The sequence below is a fragment of the Sapajus apella genome, unplaced genomic scaffold (genome assembly GCF_009761245.1).
Source record: "Sapajus apella isolate SASKATOON/1434 unplaced genomic scaffold, GSC_monkey_1.0 scaffold131, whole genome shotgun sequence".
In the NCBI taxonomy this organism is placed as follows: Eukaryota; Metazoa; Chordata; class Mammalia; order Primates; family Cebidae; genus Sapajus; species Sapajus apella.
In genome coordinates, this window is record NW_022437071.1 from 107724 (window position 1) to 124636 (window position 16913).

At 36.3% G+C, this 16913-nt stretch overlaps 1 pseudogene; it reads left to right on the forward strand.

The window, feature by feature from the left end:
* Positions 1–283: 283 nt before the first annotated feature.
* LOC116539715 overlaps positions 284–16913 on the forward strand; it is a 35448-nt pseudogene continuing 18818 nt past the window's right edge.

A 16913-nucleotide genomic window follows, 5' to 3' on the forward strand; every position in this document is an offset into this window, starting at 1 on the left:
TAATTTGGCTGTTTGAAGCATCAGGTTATAAACATCTGATAATATTTCCATTGTTTTGAGTTAATGCCATAATGCATTCAAAATTATGTCCTTTCATATTGACGGCTAAACTGCTGTGGAAATAAACTTAACAAAAAGGCCAGTAAAAAAGAGTTCTTTTTTACTCTTGTGAAAAAATCTCTGTAACACTTATCCCTCAAGTTTAAGTGTATATTGTTGTTATTTCAAATGGGCGCCGCCCTTTCTCCCCCCACATCTCCTCCAGGTTATCCTGAACAAGGACATGCGGATTTCCTGTGATCCAACTTTGCTCCCTGAGCCCAATCACTTCATGCTGAACCACCTGTATGCACTGTCCACCAAGGATGGAGTAACAGTGCTCAGCGCAACTCACCAGTACAGGGAGTATGTCATCAGTGCAACTCACCTGTACCGTGCCCAGCAGATTTATTCTTAATATCCTCAAACTGAGGGCAACCCAAATGTCCATGAACAGACGAATATGTTAACAACCATAGTATATCCATTCAATGGATATACTCTTCAGCATTATTAAGGAATGACCTGATACATACTGATGGATAGATTTCAAAACATCTTGAATGAAAAAAGCCAGATATCAAAGAAGAAAAGAGTAATCTCATCTATAATGACAGAGAGTGGATCAGTGGTTATCCAGGGCTAGAGTAGAGGAAAGTGGCAATTGACTAGAAAAGGACATAGAGGGACTTTGCAGGGTGCTGGAAATGTCCTCTATCTTGACTGTGGAGGTGATGGCATGGGTATACAAATTTGTCACAACCCATCAAAATTTACACGGAGATGCATTTTGCTCTATATAAATTATATCTTAATAAAGTTTAATTAAAAAAAAAAAAGAAGGAGTACGTCTTCAGCGCAACTCACCAGTACAAGAAGGAGTAGTCACCACCTTGTTATACAAGCCCATATGAAGAGTTGGGGGCCGATGGTGGTCCTTGACACAGTGTGCACTGCCAGGCTCCATGCGTTCGTGCTTTCCCAGAGGGGATGGACTGTGAATTGCTCATTTCACACTCTTCAGAAGACATTTCCTACCTGCCCTGGTCATGCTTGAAGGTTTGTCCAGGCAGAGTAGCTCCTGCAGTACCTCGGTCTGTGACGGTCCCCCTAGCACCCTCAGAGCTTTGAGCGTCGGGGACTCATCAAGGCCAAGAAAACATGGAGGGCGATGGAGGATCTGCAGCCCTGGCCCCGCAGCACATGAGGCCGGGTACAGTTCTAAACCCACATTCTCGATTCTTCTTAAGCCAAAAATGAATGCTAACTCCTTTGCCAGTAAAAATCTGGGAAGCAGAGACTGAGGCCACACAACATTTCCAATTATCTGTGTGTTTTTTAAGGCCGGCCACTTGTCCCTGTTGAGGCCTGGCTGTAGAACTAAGTACAGCGTTGGTCTTTCCTCTCCTTCAAAATCAGCAATAGATTGTCCCTCTTGGCTCCAGGGAGGTGTCGTTTCCATAGAAATTAGAAGCTAGCTGATTTCTAGATGAAGTTTTACAGTTGTTTCTTACAGTCACGTGCACGAAGTACTCTGTAAGCAGAGGTGGCTGGCTGCACAGCCTTAAGGCAATTTTTTTAAGTCACCGCGGCTAGAAATCACATGAACTCTGTTCAGCAATAATCTGTTCTTAGAACAGACTTTTCAACCCACCGCCTGATTTCTCCATTCAGCTGGTTGATCCTGAGGACTGGCCAGTTAACCGGCAGGTCGTCCAGCTTTTTATTCCAGTCATAATAAGGTGACAGTGTTAACTGTGAAAACTTCCTCCCTGTAAGATCACACAGTGTGATTTTACAAGGTCCTGTACCACCTTGCTCAGGACCTCTGCCCGTAGTTATTAGGGAAGGCTGCAGCAGTTGCTGCTGCTTATTCTGAAAGGAATGTAGAAGTTGCAGCAGCCTTCTGAGTTTGGTCGGGAAGATGTCCTTTAGACCAAAGCAGACTTCTTTACACACAGCTCAGTTTCCAGGGATCGCCACAGACGTGCCCACTAGCCCAGGTTCCTATCACTCATTCATCAGAAGCTACCTTTATTCTACCTTTATTATGCCCTTTATTCTGGGGGGAGAGGGAGAAGTGAGCTCCCTGGGTTCCAGTATTTATTTGGTATCCCTGAGTTTGGGGCACTCTTTTTTTGTTACCGTTTTCAAAACACTGAATTACTGTCACCTTGATGTACAATTTCAATAAAGCTTTGTAAAGATTTTTTTTATAAAGTTTTTTTTTTTCAGTTTTACTGATTTTCTTTAAATAAGACACAGGAACTTCTATACTAAAAAAATACAAAACAAAAGCCACACATTTCCTTGTGTAAAGCCAAATACTGTTCAGTGCAGTGGCTAGAATTAAACAGTACAATTGTATACAAAATTAAAACAATTTCTGACAAATTTCTACAGCTGGATGTAGGATACATTTGAGCTCAACAACTTCTAGGAAATTTAAATTGCAAAGCATAACCTTTAACACAGTTGGTTCAAAACTTTAATATATGCTAAAAACAAACGTACAACACAATATTTAGTATCTCATGAGAAAACAAAAGCAAAAGAACATGTCACTCTAAATATCATACATCAGATTTAATCACCAAAAAAAGCATATTCAGCCCATTTTTCTGAAATTGATATTGATACTACTGCATTTTATTTGGACAAAAGCAGAGCGTAAGATCAACATATTATGTAATGCTAAACCAGATATCAGCAGTTAAATGGAGCTCTTATTTATCTTAGGGAACTAGTAATTTTCTACCTTTAACCATAATCTGCAAAATATAATATTTTCATGAAGACCTGAGATTATTAGGGTTAAAGGTATCTGCTACTAAAAAGATTGTTTTAAAACATTCCCCTGTGAAAATGACAAAACTAAACTGAGTCCTTGTTTCCATGACAGTCTCCTACAATATAACACTGACTAATTTAAAGGAACCAGAATGCACCTTCAGGAGAAAATATTACGGCAAACTTTGGTGCAAAGAAGAGAATTGGGATTATGACAAAATAATACACATACATACATATACAAATATATACATATATACATCATTTCTTTAAAAAAAAATCAATGGTGTTGCTTTCTTCTCTATCACCTCATCCTTCTTCAACCTTCTTAGAAAATGAACAAAATAGAGAAAAACCCAGGAATGAATGAAGGGAACTGAAATTGTTCCTGTAACTGTAGGCACTTTGCTCTCCTAATTCCTAAGAAAATTGTGCCATACCTTTTAGGTGCAGATGAAACAACTCTAGGTTTTACTGAACTGAAACCAGTGGAATACAAATATAAAAACTTCGCTTTGCTTTTGGATAATCTCTTCATACTGAAGAAAACGATGAAATTTAGGCTCTCCTGCTGACCGGTCAGGAATACCTAGGACTTTCTTCACACTTGGTGAAGAACTTGTGTCAAAAGTCTGCAAGTTCAAGGCCATTGTCTTGAGTTCATGTTCTACTTCACACATCGCAAATTTCAAAACTATTCATGATTATGTATATAAGAGGCTTAAATGAGATAGCTTCAAACTAGTGCTCTTGTAAGTCACCAAAAAACCTGCTTATTTATGTTGCATCAATTCTGAGACCCAAGTATTCTATGCAAATGCAGGTCATGCACCTAAACTGGAAAATGATAACCAAAAGTACGTCAGTTTTTCACCTGCAAAATAAATAATTTCCAAGAGAGAAACTAAATATGTCTTTTGATAAAATTGTAATAGTTATGACCCTGATGGCCAGCATAAACAAAAAATTAGATCTATGTGTAAGGAAAATAATTGATTTGAAAGCAGCATTAATGATAGTAGAATTTGAAATTCAAAACAAAACAATTTCAAAAAAGACAAAACAGAAAAAACCAAAGCATGACTATTTTTAAGGCATGAAAGTGTGTGATTGAAATGTAATATATCTTAGTAATTCATCTGAGTCTCTTACTTGGCAACTTTCTGGGCTTTTTATACAATGTTTTTATTATGTTCTCCAGAACACATATATCTAACTTATAATATTAATATACATTTATATAAAATATACATATTTATTATCTATGTCTTAATATATAACATATAAATGATATTTATGTATTATATATATGTATATACATATATACATTTATTATGAGAAATTGACTTAATTTCTCTGCAAGCTGGAAAGACAGCAAACTTGTAGGAATAATTCAGTGTAAGTCCGAAGGCCTGAGAACCAGAGAACTGATGATGTAAATCCCAGTCCTAGGCCAGAAGAAGTTGAAATTGGATGTTTCATCTCAACAGTGTGACAGGAAGAAAAGGAAGAAATCGCTCCTTTCTTTGCCTTTTGTCTTCCTCAGGCCCTAAAAGGATTGGATAATGCTCAGGCACATTGAGGAGGGTAAACACTAGAGTCCAGACATTCAAATGCTAATCTAACCAAGGGAGAGATAAAAAAAAAAACTTTTCACAAACACACCCAGAAACAATGTTTAATCTACAGATCTCATATTCCACTCAAGCTGATACATAAAGTTAATCACCACAAGGTGCAACCAGAAAACTTCATACTTTGAAGACATGTATTGATGAGACAATACAACTTCATAAACTTAGATCTACAGGTCTTTATTCCTCTTTAACCAAATGGGTTGAGGGTAATCCATCTTTCTTATTAACCCCACTGATTTTAATTCAGCAATTTTTTATGGACATGTATTATGGGCTGAACATATTATAATAAGTGTTGAGAACAGAAAGCATGTTAGAAGTATTATTTGTATTCAAGGAATTTCTTATCTGTTTTAGGGAGATTACAAGACAAAGAAAGTGAACCATTTAAATGTTAACTTGTATAATACGGATTAATGGAATAAAGGTGAGTTGCAACAGCCAAAGAGGCTGCACTTCCAAAAAGACAGTTAGAATTTGGTAAATCAGAAAACATGGAAGATTAATGGTGTTCTGTGAATTAAGAATATTTGAAAGGTTCTGAGGGGAGATTGCCCCTGGAACATACATTCAAAGTGGGGCTACTGACCATAATAGAGCAGAAATGTGCCTACCAGCTCTAAAGCAAAATTAAAATAGTGCCCTTGCCTCAGGTGGGAAAACACCCTTGTGAATGAATAAATGATGATAGTCATAGATTTTCTGTTTGAGTAAAGGATGGCTAAATTACTCAATAAGCAGCCTGTCTATAGAAAAAGCCTGGTTTCTTATCACATATCCTCCACAGAGAGATGCAAGCATTTGCATAGAAATGAATTGATTTGAGAAAGGGCAGAGAAGGGGAAGCAACAGAGAGAGTTGGTGGAGCAGGCTAGAGAATGCAGAGGAAAAGATCCTCATGGATTTGTTTAATAAGACTCTGTTCCACTTACGGTATCTTATGCCATTGGTAATTTAACTCATGGGACCACCTCACATCTATGACATTTTAGATAAGAAAGAGAAAATATGATTTTAAAGAGAGAGTAATGACTATTTTGTATCTATAAATCATTCATCATATGAAGTCTTAATAGAAAAGTTATGTATATTGCTACTTGAAAATAAGTGGATCATAGGCATTTTGAGAAACTTAAGACAGATTCTAAAAATAGAAATTTCACTTATGTAAAATCTGAGTTTTTTTGTTTAATTTCTTATTTTTTTGATATTTGAAATTTCCACTAAAAATATTTCAAAGCACACCTATTTTTTTTTCTATCCAGCATTTCTAATTGAGAGTAAAGCAAAGTGCCTTCAGAATTTACATTTTAAAGGTCAGTTAACCTGGGCTTCTCTCTTCTGCTCATTTTTATTCTTAAATAAACACAGGTGTTTGTTACTGTATCTCTAATAAACTATTACCTAATGGTTTTAAAAAGTGTTTGAAAAAAGACTCAGATAATTTTGGAGGTGCTGGAATAAGCAAAATAAAATATATTCTTTCCGTAGCATCTGTTTTTTAGCAAAATATGCTAATGTGCATTATGAATCTTTAGAAAGTAGTATATTATCAAAATATTTCTCAAACTTCTAGATTTTAAAACTTTTTGAGAAAATGCTTGAAGTTAGTGTTCTGCAGAATATAATACTTAATATAACATTAGGAAAGCTAGTTTCTGCTTTACAATGCAAATTTCTATCACTGAGAAATGCTTGTGAAACACTTCAATTTTTGAAAATCTTCTTCACAAATTTGATTTGCTAATTATGTTTTGGAACTTTCACCAAAAGTAGCTAGCACATTACTTCACTTATCACAAAAACTAGTGAACAAGAAACTATGTAGTACTTAAACGTCTGTTGAATGTCAATCTAGAGCTGGTATTTTATGAATTTTCTTCTAGTTTCCTAACTAAGCTTTCAATTTATTTGTGTGTGTGTGTGTGTGTGTGTGTGTGTGTGTGTGTGTGTGTGTGTTTTCCTAGAGACAGAGTCTTGCTGTCACCTAGGGCAGTGGCATGACCGCAGTTGATTGTATTAATATCTTGAACTCATGGATTCAAGCCCTTTCCTGCCTCAGCCTCCTGAGTAGCCAGGACTACTGGTGCATGCCCCCACACCTGGATAATTATTTTATTTTTATTTTTTGTAGAGATTGGGTCTCACTTTGCCCAGGCTGTCAACGTATTTGTTAGCTGAAGCTTGCTATAGACTGAATTGTGTCCCCTCCCCTGCAAAATTCCTATTTTAAAATTTAATCCTTCAATATGACTGCATTTTGGACAAAAGGTCTTTAAGAAGGTTTTAGGTCTAATTAAGTCATAAAGATGGGGCACTAATTCAATAAGACTGGTGTCCTTTTAAGAAGAGGAAGTGACACCAGCAGTGTCTGTGCAGGGAGTAAAGGACATGAGAGGAAGCTGTGAGAAGGCAGCCATCTGCAGGCAAGGAGGAGAAACCTCTCCGAAACCAACCCTGCTGAAACCGTGACTCTAGGCTTCTGGCCTCTGGAACCCAGAGAAAATAAATGTCTGTTATTTAAACCACCTAGTCTGTGGTATTCTGTAATGGCAGAATAAAGCAAATTTTAAAATTTACTTTAAAAATCCATTACATTGTTCTTGAAGTACCAAAAACTTTTACTACCTCCGTCTACTTTAGTCCTGGGAGAAGGGGCCAGAAAAAACTCAAAGAAGATAATATCTGCAATTCATCTTTGTGAAAACCAACACTCAGAGACATTACATGAACCCAGGTCTTCTGTTGCAGTGTCAACGTCTTTTATTACCGTGGACATGGGGCTTTCTCATCCTCTTTCTGTCCTATTTAAATATCTCTTAATAATTTACCTATCTCGTTCTGTACTTTTGAATGTCTCTGTGTAACTATCTACCTCCTAGGTTAATATTAACTTTCTGGGTTAGTATTTTACACTCAGAATAGTTTTGTCCTAGAACTCTGAAGTTCCCCTTTCTTATCTATTGATAAATTGATTTATTTATTCAACAAATATTTAATAAGCTTTCACTATGTACTAGTCATTGGGAACACAGAGTTGAGTAAGAAGCGGCTGTTCTCTATGGTGTTCACATTCTGTGAAGAAGGCAGATAGGAAACTGGATCCGGTGGTTATAGGTACTACAATAAACAAAGTAAATGTTTAGTGACTGACTGTATATGTGGAGGGGTACGATGAAGGTGCTTTCTGCAGGATGATCAGACAGCATGCCCAAGGAGATTGGAGAACATTTGATCAAGCATTTGGACTGCTTTGAAAGACAAAGAAGGGAGCCAAGTGAAGGTGTGGACAAATGGATTCTAAACTGGGGCAATAGGGAACATTCCTTAGACTAGTGGTTTTTAAACTTCTCTGACCCTAACAATCACCTGGGAGCTTAAAAAAAATAATTCTGATACCAAGGTTGAATATCCGACCCAATGTATCTAGAGCTCTAGGGAGTAGAACTCAAGCATCAATCTTTTAATATCTCTGTAGGTGTTTCCAATACTCAGCCAAGGTTGAGAATCACTGTTCGATATTAATGAACTTTGTTACAGATACTAAAAGATGGTCAACATGAATAAAGAATGAAAGGGAAAGAAAGAACAATAGAAGAGACATTATAGGTCATAATAAATTCTTTGTATTTTATTTTGTATGTAAAGCCATCAGGAGTTTTGAACAGAAGGTATTATGTGATCTTATTTGCACGAGATAATTTTGCCTGCATAGTAAGGAATTAACTACAGGTGGATGAGGAGAATAGACACCAGTAAACACATTTGGATGTGATTAGAAAAAAAATTATATTTAAGTGATAACAATAAAGACAGAAGTCATGTTTAAATGAAATATAATATTAAGCTGATTATTAACCTTTTGTGATTGCTTGTGTTTTTTTTTTTTTGCAAGATGTTTTTAGAATAATATTTTCATTGTTGGTGTATTAGTTATTAGTTTGCCAGGGCTACTATAATAAAATACCACAGAGTTGGTGGCTAAAATAACAGAAATTAATTTTCTCACAGTTTTAGAGACTAGAAGTTCAAGATCAAGTTGTGGGCAGGTCTGATTTCTTCTGAACCCTCTCTCCTTGTCTTTACAGATGGCTGCTTTCTCACTGTGTCCTCACATTGCCTTTCTTTTCTGAATGACCATCCCTGATGTCTTTTTTGCATCCTAATCTTCTGTTCTTAGAAGGAGACCAGTAAGATTGAATTAGGGCATACTGTTATGACTTCATTTTAACTCAATCACTTCTTCAAAACCCCATGTTCAAATAGAGTCACATTTTAGAGTACTGGGCATTAGGACTTCAACATATAAATTTTGGGAAAAATACAGTTAACATTAACATTTGATGTTCTGAGATTTCACCATTGTTTCACATGTTTATTTTTTATTTTATTGCACTTTAGGCTCTGGAGTACATGTGCAGAACATGCATGTTTGTTGCATAGTTACATATATGGCAAGATGGTGTGCTGCCTTCATCCCCCATCACCTATATCTGGCATTTCTCCCTATGTTATCCCTCCCCAACCTCTCTATCCCTCAGTGTCACTCCCATAATCCCCCCCAACACACCCCAGTGTGTGATGCTCCCCTCCCTGTGTCCATGTGTTCTCATTGATCAATATCCGCCTATGTGTGAGAACATAAGGTGTTTGATTTTCTGTTCTTGTGTCAGTTTGCTGAGAATGATGGTTTCCAGATTCATCCATGTCCCTGCAAAGGACACAAACTCATCTTTTTTATGGCTGCATAGTATTCCATGGTGTATATGTGCCACATTTTTCTTGACCAATCTGTCATCGATGGGCATTTGGACTGGTTCCAGTTCTTTGCTATAATAAACAGTGCTGCATGAACATACGTGTGTGTATGTCTTTACAATAGAATAATTTATAATCCTTTGGATATATACCCACTAAGGGAATTGCTGGGTCAAATGGAATTTCTATTTCTAGGTCCTTGAGGAATCGCCACACTGTCTTCCATAAGGGTTGAACTAATTTACACTCCCACCAACAGTGTAGAAGTGTTCCTATTTCTCCATGTCCTCTCCAGCATCTGTAGTCTCCAGATTTTTTAATGATCACTTCTAACTGGCATGAGATGATATCTCAGTGTGGTTTTGATTTGAATTTCTCTAATGACCCGTGATGATGAGCATTTTTTCATGTTTGTTGACCTGATATATGTCTTCTTTTGAAAAGTGTCTGTTTATGTCCTTCACCCACTTTTGAACGTTTTTTTTTTTTTTTTTCTTGTAAATCTGTTTTAGTTCTTTATAGATTCTGGATATTAGCCCTTTGACAGATGGGTAGATTGCAAAAATTATTTCCCATTATGTTGGTTGCTGGTTCACTCTAATGATTGTTTCTTTTCCTGTGCAGAAGCTCTGGAGTTTAATCATATTCCATTTGTCTATTTTGGCTTTTTTTGGAAATGCTTTTGGTGTTTTAGTAATGAAGTCCTTGCCTATGCCTATGTTCTGAATGGTTTTGCTTAGGTTTTCTTCTCAGGTTTCTATGGTATTAGTTCTTATGTTTAAATCTTTAATTCATCTGGACTTAGTCAAGGAAATATATGATTATATTGCTTAAGAACTTGTGTGTGTGTGTTAAAGCAGCAAAAATGTGACTCGAACTAGCTTAAGATAAAAAAGAACGCATTGACTCACATAACTGAAAAAGTCCCATATACACATAATGTATACTCATAGCTTGTTCGTTTTATGTGACATCCTTGTGTGGGCTGAATTCTTACGAGATTTTTTGTTGTTGTTGCTTTGTTTTTGAGATGGAATCTCACTTTGTAGCCCAGGCTGGAGTGCGGTGGCGTGATCTTGGCTAACTGCAAACTCTGTCTCCTGAGTTCAGGTGATTCTCCTGCCTCAACCTTTTGAGTGGCTGGGATTACAGGCACATGCCACTGTACCCAGCTAATTTTTGTATTTTTAGTAGATACGGGGTTTCACCATGTTGGTCAGGCTGGTCTGGAACTCCTGACCTCATGACCCACCCAATTCGGCCTCCCAAAGTGCTGGAATTACAGGTGTAAGCCAGAGCAGCCAGCTTTTTTTATTTTTTTCCTTTTTTCCTGTGGTGGAGAGAGGTTCTTGGTTTCAGCACTATAGATTCTTACATCTTGGGATCTTAGTAAAAAGAATTCTTCTCTCTTCCATTATCAATATGTCAATATGAGGAATATTTTCATGAAACACTGGCCCTTTTTTGTCACATGATGTATCAGTTGCTGCTTGCTATGATATGAATTTTTTTATTCTCCCAAACTTTATATGTTGAAACCTAACCGCCAAGGTGGTAATATTAAGGGGTGAGAACTTTGAGATGTGATAAGGTTATCAAGGCACAGCCTTCATCAATGGGATTAGTGCTCTTATGAAAGAGATCCCAGAGAGCTTGCTAGCCTCTTTCACCATGTGAGAATACAGCAAGAAGGTGCCATCTGTAAGGAAGTGGGCCTTCACCAGACACTGAGCCACTATCAAAGCTAGCACCTCGATCTTGGACTTTCCAGCCCCAGAACTGTAAGAAATACATTTCTGTTGTTTATAAGCTAATAAGGTGTATGCTCTATCTTATAAGGTACAAATATGGTATTTTTTATTATAGCAAAACAAATGGACTAAGAAATTGCTTTAACAAATTACCAAAAACTTAGTGACTTAAAGCAACACACACACATATTACGTACAATTCTGGAGGTCAGAAGTTTGTAATGGGTCTCATTGGTCTAAAATCAAGTTGTCAGCAGGGCTCCATTTCTTTCTGGAAGATCTGTTTTTTTTCTTTTCTAAGCTGCCATAGCCTGCCTTTACTACTTGACTTATGGTCCCTCATTCACCTTCGAATCCATACTCACATTAATGGATCTAACTTTGTCTCCTTTTTATATGTTTAAAGACACTTGCAATTACACTGGGACCACCTGGATAATCCAGGATAATCTCCCTACTTTAAGATTAAGGTATTAGCAAACTTAATTCCATCTGTTACCTTATTTCCCCTGTGCCACATAGAACATTATGTTATTGGACTCCAGGAATTAGAACAGAGGCATCTTTGGGAGACAAACCATACATAGCCGTCTCTTACAGAACAGAGAATGAGTGCCACGTTGTCCAGGTCTGATTCTGTTGTCCATACCAGACCACAAGAAGGATTAGAGAAATTGGGAAGCAATGAAAGGGAATTTATATTAATTCTTGTCAGGAAAGGCAGTATATGATATATAGAGAGAGATTCTAAGCATAAAAATAGAGCAGAAAAGTGATTTAAAGATTGCTGGGGGCAGGGTGGGGTGGGGACGAGACTGTTGCACTTCTGGTTATGTAACCATCATGTTGTTTAGAATCTACAGAAAAGGATGAGCTAGGAGTTCTGAATGTCCTGTGATAACTGATTTAAAAGTGGATAAAGGGAAAAATAAAACGGTGGTCTCAAATCAGGTGGAGGTGAGATGTAAATTTTGGAAAGGGAGGGGTGAGTCTTGCCAGAAGCATAGGGTTCCATGATTCTCACTCTCACTAGTGGGCATGTGGAGTTTGCAGGAGAGGTTTGATTTGAAGTACATCGTGCTCTTGGATCCTTCTTAATTCCTGTTCATGAATATGTGGAAGCCAGGGGAGATATGGTTTTGTTTGAAGAACGTGGAAATTGGAAGATTTCTGCTGAAAATTAGAGCACACAGAGTAAACATAATCGTTTTTTTCTTGTAAATATCACTCTGGTGACAGTATGAATACCAAAACAAAGGGTTAAGTGGAGGTACAGAAAATGCTGCTGGAAGACTATTTTGAAAACCCATTTGAGGGAAGCAAATTAGACAAAAGCCACAATAATGTGAAGAAAAAGTAATGCAAAAAGTTAACAAAATAGAATTAACAGTTTCCAGATTTTTGTGGTATTGCTACAACCTAGAAAAACAAAACATGCACTAGTCAGGTTCTTTTAGCTTCTAGTTACAGAAACTCCCCTCAAACAAGCTTTATTCATTCATTTATCTATTCAACAACTGTTTATTGAAAGCCAGGCATGTTGCTAGGCTCTGGGGCTACAACAGTAAAAATTGTGAGAAAAGATCCTCAAAAGTGAAGCTTATGTTGTAGTGGGGGAAAGAGACTATAAAAGAAAATAAGTAAATTAGAGAATTCAGATCAGAGTGTTATGCTTGTTATAAAAGTGTGCAGTAAAAGAAAAACTAAAAGTTTAGTTATTGTGGGCGGGGAAGTCCTCTGAAATGATGTAGTACCTGAGCTTAAGAAAAGTGGTCACTATTAGGACATACAACTGAAACAGTTATGTAAAAGACTGGTTTTAGATATACATGTAGTCACCTCCATGTCTTTATCTCCCTCTTGGCTCAGCCTGTCTCTATGTGGCATTATTTCATCGAGAAGAACTTCATATTGTGAGCAAGATGGCTGCTACTTTATATTTGCATTGCCTATGCAGAGATTTCTCCTCTAAGAACTCCTTGTGTCTGAAGGGATAATATAGTGATTCCTGAAGTAATCACTGGGGAGAAGGGATGGTATCTCTAGCCAACCTGGGATATAGGGCTGTTCCTGGAGTTGGAAATGAGTACTATAATGGATGGATGCTTCAGAAACAAAGTCAGTGACTCTGCAAAGGAACTAGACAGAAAAGGATAGGGAAATCCTGACAGGCAGAAAAAAAACTAGCACTGCTAACAAGAACTAATGACAGTACAATAATACAAATTATTGATCATTTAGAAAACATGGAATGAACATTCCATGAACTTGGATGCAAAAAAGGACTGCTTAAATAAAATAAGTCATCTGTTTTAAGGACAGAAAAACTTTAAAGTGTGAGGTTAATAACAATAATAATAATGTGGTAAGAATTATCTAGACAATACTGACTACAACCACAAAATTAAATAAAATTCAGAATTATGAAATCTTAAAAATATTACCATTACTTTTTGTAAACTTTGCTTAAATTCATAGAAATCTGTCTTATGAATGATGTATAAAAGTTATATTTTAATCTATAAGTAGTAGGACTAAAAATTTCCTTTAAAAATAATCGCAAACCAAAAACCCGATGAATAAATATTGTTGAAGAACACTGGCTCTCAGATGCAAATAAATATGGTAACATTAAACTTAGGTAATCAGAAATAGGTAGAAATTGGGGGGAAAATGTTTGTTTTGGGCAGAAGGGGAAAGCATGGTGTTTGTGGAAGGACTCCCTATATCTAACAGGCACAAGGTTTAATCCCTGTTGTAGTTTCTTTCTGGTTTTAATTCAACAATATTTGGGATGTGTGTGTATATGTGCATGTGTGTCCTTACATGTTTATTTACCTCTTCAACAAATATTTAGTGCATGCTTCTTTGCCCCATTCAAAGACTTAAACAGGTTTTGAAGGGAATCATGATTTACATTTAGATAGTTGAAAGAATTGGTAATTGCTGTAGGTAAATGAGAAGAGACTAAAAGTTAAAGTGTTTGTTCACTAAATAAATCTATTCCTCTGTATTTTTGGTGAGCCTATATGCTCTTTTGAGTTTTCTTTTTTTTTTCACACCTTAACAACGGGTAACATTAAACAGGGAATGTATTTAAAGTTGATCTGACAACCAAGTTAATTGAAATGTTAAAAGACCTCTGTTTTCAATGGGAAAAAGAAATCTTTCAAGAGAATCTGTGTCCTTCTTAAAAGAGAGATCGCAAAATAAATGAGACATATGATGGTGGCCATTAGAGAGAAGGATGAATGCCACTTTGTGAAGTGCTGCTTCAGCTGTCTCAGGAGACTAACTGCCAAGCACTCTCAAGAAGGAAATACGAAATCAGACATTTGTATGTGTGCAGCACCCACCATGTTTGCTCTGAGCTGAGAGAACCATATGAAGTAAGACAGCAAAGGTGAAATCCAACAAGATAGCCTACTTTATTGCCATGGCAACAGAACACTGATGAAAAGTAGAAAAACAATAAAATACCTCTGAAAAAAACCTGTGCTATGTATATCTATTGAACCGAGAGAAGATGCAATCTTAGCAAGAGCCTGATATTTTTACCATTTGGGGATTCCCCTTAACAAAACCAGGGGTACTGCTTTTGGAAAATGTTGATTTAAAAAGCATTGCATTTACTAAATTATTTAGTTTGTCCTATTGCTAAATTCAGATTGATACGTGAAAGCTGTACTTTCAGATTAGAATCTTTAGCGTTACTGCAGAGGTCGAAGCATTGACATTGTCACTCTCCTTGATGCCTTTTGACAATCTTTTGCCATCACATTTCACACAAATTGTTCTTTCAATAAGACAGAGAAGTTCTATGACATTCTGATATTTAATTAAAATTAAAGTTATGTTTTATTTGAAATTCTCATATTACATTATTTTACAAAACGTTCTCATTTCAATATGCTGTTTGTTGGTACACAGTTTAGTAGAGGGAAAACATTGTCTTTTGTATTCTGAGTTTGTTTAACTATCACAGCTTCCTACATCTTCTCACTTTTAGCCAATTTTGAGTTGTTCCTAAGATTGTTTATATTCAAATAAGACCTCTTTTTTTGTAGAAAAAATCTGGGAAAGCTCATTTTTCAAATCAGCTTCACTGATGTAATTTGCATAGAATAAAGTCTACCTTTAAAAAGTGAGTTTTGACAAGTGTCATGTAACTATTACCACAATCAGTTTCTTTGCAATATGAATACCAATTTCTTTGCATTGATTAAAGTGTTTGGTTTAGAAACTAAAATATGCATCTTTGACTTATCATACACTGTGTACTAACTTGCTTTTGGAAAAAAAATAGAAATATTGCACCAAATCCCACTCCTTTATGCTATTATTGACATAACTGTTATATCTGTATATGTTATACATCCAACAATGGATGTTATAATTTATTATACTTTCAGATTTAATTTTAGAGTCAGGGAGTACACGTGCAGGTTTGTTACGGGTTGGGGCACAAATTATCCTGTCACCCGATAGTGGGCATAGCACCCAGATTTATAACACTTTCACCCCTCTCCTATTCCGTCTTTTAGTAATCCTCGTTGAGTACTGTCTTTATGTCCATGTGTACTCAATGTTTAGCGCCAACTTATAAGTGAGAACATGTGGTATTTGGATTTTTGTTCCCACATTAGTTTGCTTAGGATAATGCCCTCCAGTGGTATACATGTTGTTCTGGAGAACATTCTTTTTTATGGCTATATAGTATTCCATATGAATATGAACCATATTTTCTTTATTCAGTCTACTGTTGATGGACACCTAGATTGATTCCATGTCCTTGCTGTTGTGACTAGTGTTGACCTAAATGTACTAGTGCATGCATCTTTTTGGTAGAATAATTAATTTTATTTTGAGTATAAATCCAGTAATAGATGGATGGGTTGAATGGTAGCTCTGTTTTAAGTTCTTAGAAATTTTTTCTCTGCTTTCCACAGTGGCTGAACTAATTCACATTTCTACCAACAGTGTATATGCATCCCCTGACCTCTACAATCTTGCCATCTATTATTTTTGACCCTTTAACAATAGCCATTCTAATTTGGGAGGCTGAGGCAGGAAGATCACTTCAAGTCAGGAATTTTAGACCAGCCTGGCCAACATGGTGAAACACCATCTCTACTAAAAATACAAAATTAGCTGGCTGTGGTGGTGCACACCTGTAATCCCAGTTGCTTGGGAGGCTGAGGAGGAAGAATCGCTTGAACCTGGGATGAGGAGACTGTAGTTAGCTAAGATTGTGCCACTACATTCTATCCCTGGTGACAGAGCGAGATTCTACCTCAAGAAAATGAAACAAAACAAAACAAAAACAAAAGGCAGTAGCCATACTTACTGGAGTGAGATGGTATCTTATTGTGATTTTGATTTGCGTTTCTATGAGGATTGGTGATGTTGAACATTTTTCAGGTTTTTTGGCCACTTATTTGTCTTCTTTGAGAAGTGTCTGTGAATGTTCTTTGTCCACTTTTTAATGGGGTTATTTGTTTTTGATTGTTAAATTGTTACAGTTCCATATAAATTCTGGAACAAGAGCTTTATCTTGTGCATAGTTTGAGAATATTTTCTCTCATTCTATAAGTTGTCTGTGTACTCTTGATAATTTCTTTTATTGTGCAGAATCTCTTTAGTTTAATAGATTCCACTTGTAAATTTTTGTTTTTATTGCAATTACTTTTGAGGACTTAATCATAAACTTTGGGCTAAGGCTAATGTCAGAAGGGCATTTTCTAAGTTTTCTTCTAGGATTTTTATGGTTTTAGGTATCGTATTTAAATATTTCAACCATATTGAGTTGATGTTTGTATATGGTGAAAAGTAGGAGTCCAGTTTCAATCTTCTGGGTATGTCTATCCAGTTATCCCAGCACCATTGAATAATGTGTCCTTTCCCCATTGTTTATTTTTGTTGGCTTTGTCAAATATAG